Genomic DNA, 7,454 nt, shown 5'->3' with positions numbered 1-7,454 from the left:
CAATGTCCTCCATTAGCCAATGATGCCACAACAGGAAGCCACATTCTCTGTTTTGTTATTGTTGTTTGTTGCATTTTTACTGGATAGTTTATGTATTTACATTTCAAATGTTATTCCCCTTTCCCTGTCCCGCCCCCTCACTTCATCCCCCCCCCCCGCTTCTATGAGGATGCTCCCCCTCCCACCCACCTACTCCCACCTCAACACCCTAGCATTCCCCTACACTGGGGAAACAAGCCTTCATAGGACCAAGGGCCTCTCCTCCTATTGATGTCCAACAAAGAACAAGGCCATCCTCTGCTACATATGCAACTAGAGCCATAGGTCCCTCAATGTGTGCTCTTTGGTTGGTGATTTAGTCCTTGGGAGCTGTGGGAGATCTAGTTGGTCGATATTGTTGTTCTTCCTATGGGGTTGCAAACCTCTTCAGCTCCTTCAGTCCTTTCTCTAGCTCCTCCATTGGGGTCCCAGTGCTCAGTCCAATGGTTAGCTGCAAGCATCCACCTCTGTATCAGTAAGACTCTGGCAGAGCCTCTCAGGAGACATCCATATCAAGCTCCTTTCAGCAAGCTCTTCTTGGCATCAGCAATAATGACTGGGTTTGGTGGCTGCATATGGGATAGATCCCAGGTGGGTCAGTCTCTAGATGACCTTTCCTTCAGTCTCTGCTCCACTCTTTGTCCCTATATTTCCTCCCATGAGTATTTTGTTCCCCCTTCTAAGGAGGACTGAAACATCCACTCTTTGGTCCTCCTTCTTCTTGAGCTTCATATGGTCTGTGAATTGTACTGTGGTTATTCCAAACTTTTGGGCTAATATTCACTTATCAGTGAGTGTATACCATGTGTGTTCTTTTGTGATTGGGTTACCTTACTCAGGATATTTCCTAGTTCCTCCCATTTACCTATGACTTTCATGAAGTCACTGTTTTTAATAGCTGAGTCGTACTCCATTGTATGAATGTACCACACTTTCTGCATCCATTCCTCTGTTGAAGGACATCTGGGTTCTTTCCAGCTTCTGGCTATTACAAACAAGGCTGCTATGAATATAGTGGAGCATGTGTCCCTGTTATATGTTGGAGTATCCTTTGGGTATATGTTCAGGAGTGGTATAGCTGGGTCCTCAGGCAGTTCCTCCAATTTTCTGAAGAACCTCCAGACTGATTTCCAGAGTGCTTATACCAGCTTGCAATTACACCAATAATAGAGGAGTATTCCTCTTTCTCCACATCCTCTCCAGCATCTGCTGTCACCTGAGTTTTGATCTTAGCCATTCCGACTGGCGTGAGGTGGAATCTCAGGGTTGTTTTGATTTGCATTTCCCTGATGACTAAGGATGTTGAACATTTCTTTAAGTGCTTCTCGGCCATTGAGATTCCTCAGTTGAGAATTCTTTGTTTAGCTCTGTACCCCATTTTTAATAGGGTTATTGGTTCGCTAGAGTCTAACTTCTTGAGTTCTTACATTCTCTGTTTATAATGTGCCATAAAAGTCAGTATCATACTCGTTGGAATTTCAATGTACCAGTTTTTAAAGAAAAAGAATATAGTTTACATAGGATTTATATGGCCAATAAATGAATGCCTCCTACACACACAGACACACACACAAACTGGTAAATGCATTCATGCATATATATATAAAAAACTAATTTTCGGTGGGTATTTTTGTATTAGTTACTAACTTTAGAAACCACATGAAATGAAAAATAGTAAAATTTTATCTTTGCTTTCAAAAAATATTCAATAGGGTTTCAAGTATTTAAAAATGTACTTAACAAAAATTTGTTACACAACTGTAATCCCAACATCTAGGAGAGTGAAGCAGGAATTTTGTGGTTTCAAGGTCAGCCTAGGCTATACAGAAGTATAATTATCAATAGCAAAGAGTTAACTTCTAAGGGCTAAGCAGTGTGGTACAGGTAACTATGACTATAGAAGTAATACAGCTAAGCACATTCCATACATTAATACAACATCACCAAATTTCTGCTGCACACAGAAAACACAGGTGAAACAGATGCTACCCAAAACTGGGGAGATAGACCAGTTGGTAAAGTGTTTGCCACAAAAGCATGAGGACCTGAATCCAATCCCTGTCACCCACATGAAAAGCCAGGCAGAGAGTCTCCCAGTTGTCAGCCTACCACTAAAGAGACCATGTCTTTAAATAGTAATATATATTACTGTTGAGAAATGACTGGCAGAGACTGGCCTGTGGGCTCTGCCAGTGCACCTACCCATGTACAACAGCAAACATGAACGATGCTAGCCAAAAAAGACTAGTAAGGGGGCTAGACTGTACTTCAGCTTTCAAGTATAGACAAAAGAATGGGGAAATCATTCCAAGAGAATGGAAAAGTACCAGCCAAGCCTTAAACTATCTAAGTGAGACCAAAGAGCAAAGTTTCCAATTGAAGATATTAAGACTCTATGAAGAGAACTGAAATAGAATTACAACAGCTTTAAATATTCAGATATAATGAAAATTTATGAAACAGCTATAGAAGTATATTACTTAGGCTCATTGGGCTAAAACTGCCCTTGAAGAATATTGATCTGGCAATAGTACAAAACAAATGAAACCAAAACTAAGTAACTGTAGGTAACATAACTCAGTAGTAGAGCACTTCCTTGGGAAGCTTCAGGTTAGGGTGTGCATGAGAGAAAGGGGGGGGATGGAAGGAGGGGGCAGAGAGAGAGAGACAGACATGAAGAATTCTAATCTGTAACTTATGAAATCAATGCTCATAACAGCAAGAGTCTTAATTCCAGACAAACCATGGAAAAATAACTGCAGCAATCCCAAGATCATGCTTCAGGCACTCCTTCAATGAAACTAAAACGCTCATTGACAACGTGGCTAGTCACTCACTACATTAGCCAGGAATGGTGGTTATGTCTGTAATGCTCATGGTCTGGAGCAGAGGATCAGGAGCTCAAGGATAACAACAAAGAATAAAGCTAAAACCTCTTCTGGAAAAATGCTAGCCCTAGCAGAAATGTAGCTCAGAGAATGTCTGCTGTATAGAAAGCTTAGAAAGGAAAGAGGTAACTGCTAGTTGATTAAAACCAAATGCCAGCCATGGGGGCACAAACTTAAACCTCAGCACTTGAGAGACACAGACACATTAAAGGTCAGCCTGCTCTACATACTGAACACCTGCCTCAGACAAACAAGCAAAGCTACTATTACTGTTCAGAATACTGTGCCAAAATAATCTGACCAAATTTGGTATGTATAAAAACTTACAGTTCCAGCATCTCATTTAAAGCGATACTATAAATAAGTTCATAAAGAGTTCAACACACAGTATTCCTTTTTTTAAATATATTTATTTACTTTACATACGTGAGCACACTGTAGCTGTCTTCAGACACACCAGAAGAGGGTGTCGGATCCCATTAGAGGTGGTTGTGAGCCACCATGTGGTTGCTGGGAATTGAACTCAGGACCTCTAGAAAAGCAGCCAGTGCTCTTAACCGCTGAACCATCTCTCCAGCCATCCTGTTTTATTTTTAAATTATTATACTATTTACCTAAAACATATAATTTTTAGAAAGTGACACTTCTTTAGAACCATTGTCATACCTATATCTATTAATAGTTTGCTAAATAATATATAATAGCTTTTATGACCAAAAAAAAGTTACACAAACAATGACCTTTCTATTACTTTCCTAAAGAGAAGAAATTTGAGAGAGAAAAATCTCATTTGTGAAAACCAGATTACTTACCAGTAACTCGAGCTATCCTATTGGGTCTTTTCCCTCACAGATCCACCCCTTGCTTCCATCCATCTCAGGATCCTCATGAAGCGCATCCGCGGGAATTGAGGGCATGCAGCACAGATGCACACGGAGGGAAGCTGGGTGGGTTTAGGAGGCTAGAGACATGCTGCAGGCACTCACTTACCTTCCTGGGGGATCACAACGGTCCCTTGGTCCTCAAGGCATTCACAATAGCTTCAGAGAATGTGGATCTGTGGAGATTACCCAATAGGAGAACTCCAGTTACTGGTAAGTGATCCAGTTTTTTCTTCTCTATCAGAATAAGAAGATTATTTAATTTTACTTGAGATTATTAACTTCAGGAGAAACAGGTGTGAATGTACCACAGAGCTAAACTACTCACCAAAATAAAAAATAGATAAAAATAATGTGATTGACAGTCACAAATACAAAGAAAATACAGATTTGAATTATTTCATTTGTAATATCCACTACAACAGCAAATGTATTTTTTAAAGATCTCTTTATTTATTTATTAAAAATGAAATTTATTGAAACAGATTTGAATTTCATTTGTAAATGTCTACTATAACAGATGTATTTTTTAAAGATCTATCTATTTATGAAGATGAGTACATTCTCGCTGTATTCAGACACACCAAAAGATAGCACCAAATCCCATTACAGATGGTTGTGAACCAACGCATGGTTGCTGGAAATTGAACTCAGGACCTCTGGAAGAGCAGCAGGTACTCTTAACTACTGAGCCATCTCTCCAGCCCATGGCAGATGTATTTTAACAACAAAAATTAGCTATGACATTTGCATTTAGTTGAAATACTATCATTATTGTATAATATTAGTATTAACAATCAACAGTTTATCAAATCTGCCATTTCTCAGGATCATCAGACCACCATGTAAACTTTTTAAGTTGAATTTACACTGGTGCTCTGCCTCCATATATGTACATGGGAGAGTGTCCTATCCCTGGAACTAGAAATACAGACAGCTGTAAACTGCCACAGGGCTACTGGGATTTGAACCTCTTTAAAGAGGCTTAGTAAGTAGTGTGCTTGCTTTACAAGTGTAAGGACTGTACGACTCATGTGAAAGGGCTGGTTGTTGCTGTAGGGCAGCCTTTAACACCAGGACTCTGAAGACAGTGTCAGTTGGGTCTGTGTAAATTGATGGCCTTCCAGTTCAGGACACCAAGGACACAGAGAGAGCACCTCAGCATTTGAAAAGCTAGCTGTGGCGGTACACGCTTGTGGTCCTGGTACCAAGGAGACAGAGATGGTGAACTCCTAAGGTTTGATGGCTAGCTACCCTAGCTTACTTGAAAAGCACCAGGCCAGTGAGAGACACTGACTCAAAAAGAAAAAGGCCAGTGTTGGAAGTTTAGCTCAGCTCTAGAGTGCTTGCCCTGAGCTGGTTCTCAGCTCCAGAAAGAAAGGCAGACAGGGAGGAAGGACAAGACTGAGGGAGAAAGAGACAACACCTAAATCCATATACACCTGCAAACACAAAGAGAGGCCCGAGGCAGACTGCCTCCTCCTCCTCCTCACTGTACACAGGGCATCCTGTAACCTGCACTGACGGCTTCAAGTCCTGCCCTAGTAGCACTAAATACAGATACACTTCAAAACTTTTACCATTATACTATTGAACATCCATCCCATACCTTCCAGATCTTTCTAAAGTTTTTTCAAACAATGTTTTGTATAGCCCAGGCTAGACTTGAACTTCACTTCCAAAATGTTGGAATTTTGGGTATGTTGTCACCACTCCCAGTATATGCCATATGGGGACTGAACCTAGGGCTTCATGAAAGCTAAGCAAGCCTCTACCAGTGAGCTACCTACACCAGCCCACCTACATCCTTGTGGCTTCATTGTTCTTCATTCCATAGAGATAAACTAAAGAAAGTTTGTAAGTTTTCCTGTCTCATCTATACAATTAAGACTAAGATAATATAAAATAATTTCTCCACAGAAACAAATTTAGAATATGAAGATCTTATATTTCAATACTGTTGTTATGAAGTATTTAGTACATGGCACAAATATCAAAATCTCTTAGTAGCTTGCTAAAATATTTGCTAGATTCACATTTAATTTTATCATACATATTTATTTCTCTGGGTAAATGATATCCATTTTCTAAGTCTACAGTATAATAATCATGAATGGTTTCATTTTTAAGTGACTGATTCATTCAAACTGGGTACTACAGCCATGGGTGTACTAGAGTGCCACAGTCTGGTTGTGGTTTGAGTGCCTGACCATACATCTGTCTTCACTGTAGTGAACTGAGTGCCGTGGAACATTTATTTACCCACCAGGGCAAGGGCACTGGGACAAGGGTAGGCTCTTACCAATCAGAAAGTCTGACTTGCCATGTGGCCTGTCTGTGCCTCCATCACAGGTAATGTGCTCTTTCCAGAAGCTGAGCACAGACAGCTAGTCTCCCAAACTAAACTCAACAAACCTCTTTTCTTTTTATACCCACCTTCATATATTTGTTATTTAAACACACAGAAGATCTCCATTTTTTAACTGTAATCTACAGATTAGGGTTGTTTTTGTTTGGTTTTACTTTGAGACAAGGTTTCTCTGTGTAGCATTGGCTATCCTGGGGCTTGCTCTGTAGACCAGGCTCACCTCAGACTCAAGAGATCCATCTGTCTCTGCCTCCCAAGTACTGAGATTTAAAGTGTACACTACCACTCCAATCTTAGATTGTTTTTAAGAGTCATCTAAATCAATATTTTTAGTTATAGACCCCTCCCGAACATCAAGTCACTGAACAATGGGGAGTACATTGCACAAAGATTTTACATGTACTTACATGGATTACAGGAGCAATTATCTAAATATTCTTAGAGCTAAAAGACATCATTCCCAGTAAAGCAATATCCAATTTTTATTTAAAGCAAATATTGCCTCCATTTAGATATTCTTCTAAATTTAAAATATAATTAAATTCATTTTAAAAATAAGAGAATTAAACACATTTAAAATATTTTAATATAACCAACAGGCTAACTTTCATGTGGCAGTGAAAGCTACATGTTATTGTTGTTGCATAAACTCAACTAAAATGAGTTAGTTCCTTATGTGTGACAACCGAACTTCAACCAAGACCTCATACATGTTAGGCGATGTTCTATCACTAGGCTATATGCCTTCAAGCAGATTTTATTTTAACTCCAGAGGTTAGGATGTCTGCTCAAAAACTGTGTCTTGAAACTACGATTATAACATGCATCAACCAAGTTACTCCTTAGTATTCAAAACAGAACCAAACATTCCATCAGTAAGTCACCTCACAGAATCAGTCTGAACTTAAAAAAAAAAAAAAAAAAAAAAAAGGCCTAGATTAAAATGAGAACCTGAGGTAGCTAAAGGCAGATAGGCCAATCTCTATTTTTTTTTTTAACTGAAAGCAGAACAAACAGAAGAACAGCACATGGTAGCTAGCTGGGCATGGTGAAGCACACTTAGAATCCCGATAGTCTAGATGAGGGAGGGTCCTTTGTTTAAGCCTCTTGGGCTAGACAATAACCTATCTCAAATAACTGAAACTCAGGCTGGTGCTTCACTGTGGTCCCAGCTCCAGTCCCCCATCAGTCCTGCTCTGCCCTGAACAACTTGATTTATTTATATTCTAGGTTTCCATAATGAATAAAGTCTTAACTGTAAACTGTGGTGGGCCCTAA

The 7,454-nt window shown here is 39.6% G+C and overlaps 1 protein-coding gene across 1 annotated transcript in view; it reads right to left on the bottom strand.

Moving 5' to 3' along the window:
• The window catches only part of YAF2 (YY1 associated factor 2), a 50,499-nt gene that overhangs the window by 27,940 nt on the left and 15,105 nt on the right, over nucleotides 1-7,454 (bottom strand). The gene's annotated exons all lie outside the window — the stretch shown is intronic.

The sequence above is a fragment of the Micromys minutus genome (assembly GCF_963924665.1).
Source record: "Micromys minutus genome assembly, chromosome: 27".
Taxonomy (NCBI): domain Eukaryota; kingdom Metazoa; phylum Chordata; class Mammalia; order Rodentia; family Muridae; genus Micromys; species Micromys minutus.
The sequence above is the reverse complement of the archived record's forward strand: the minus strand, read 5'-3'. Positions and strand labels throughout refer to the sequence as shown.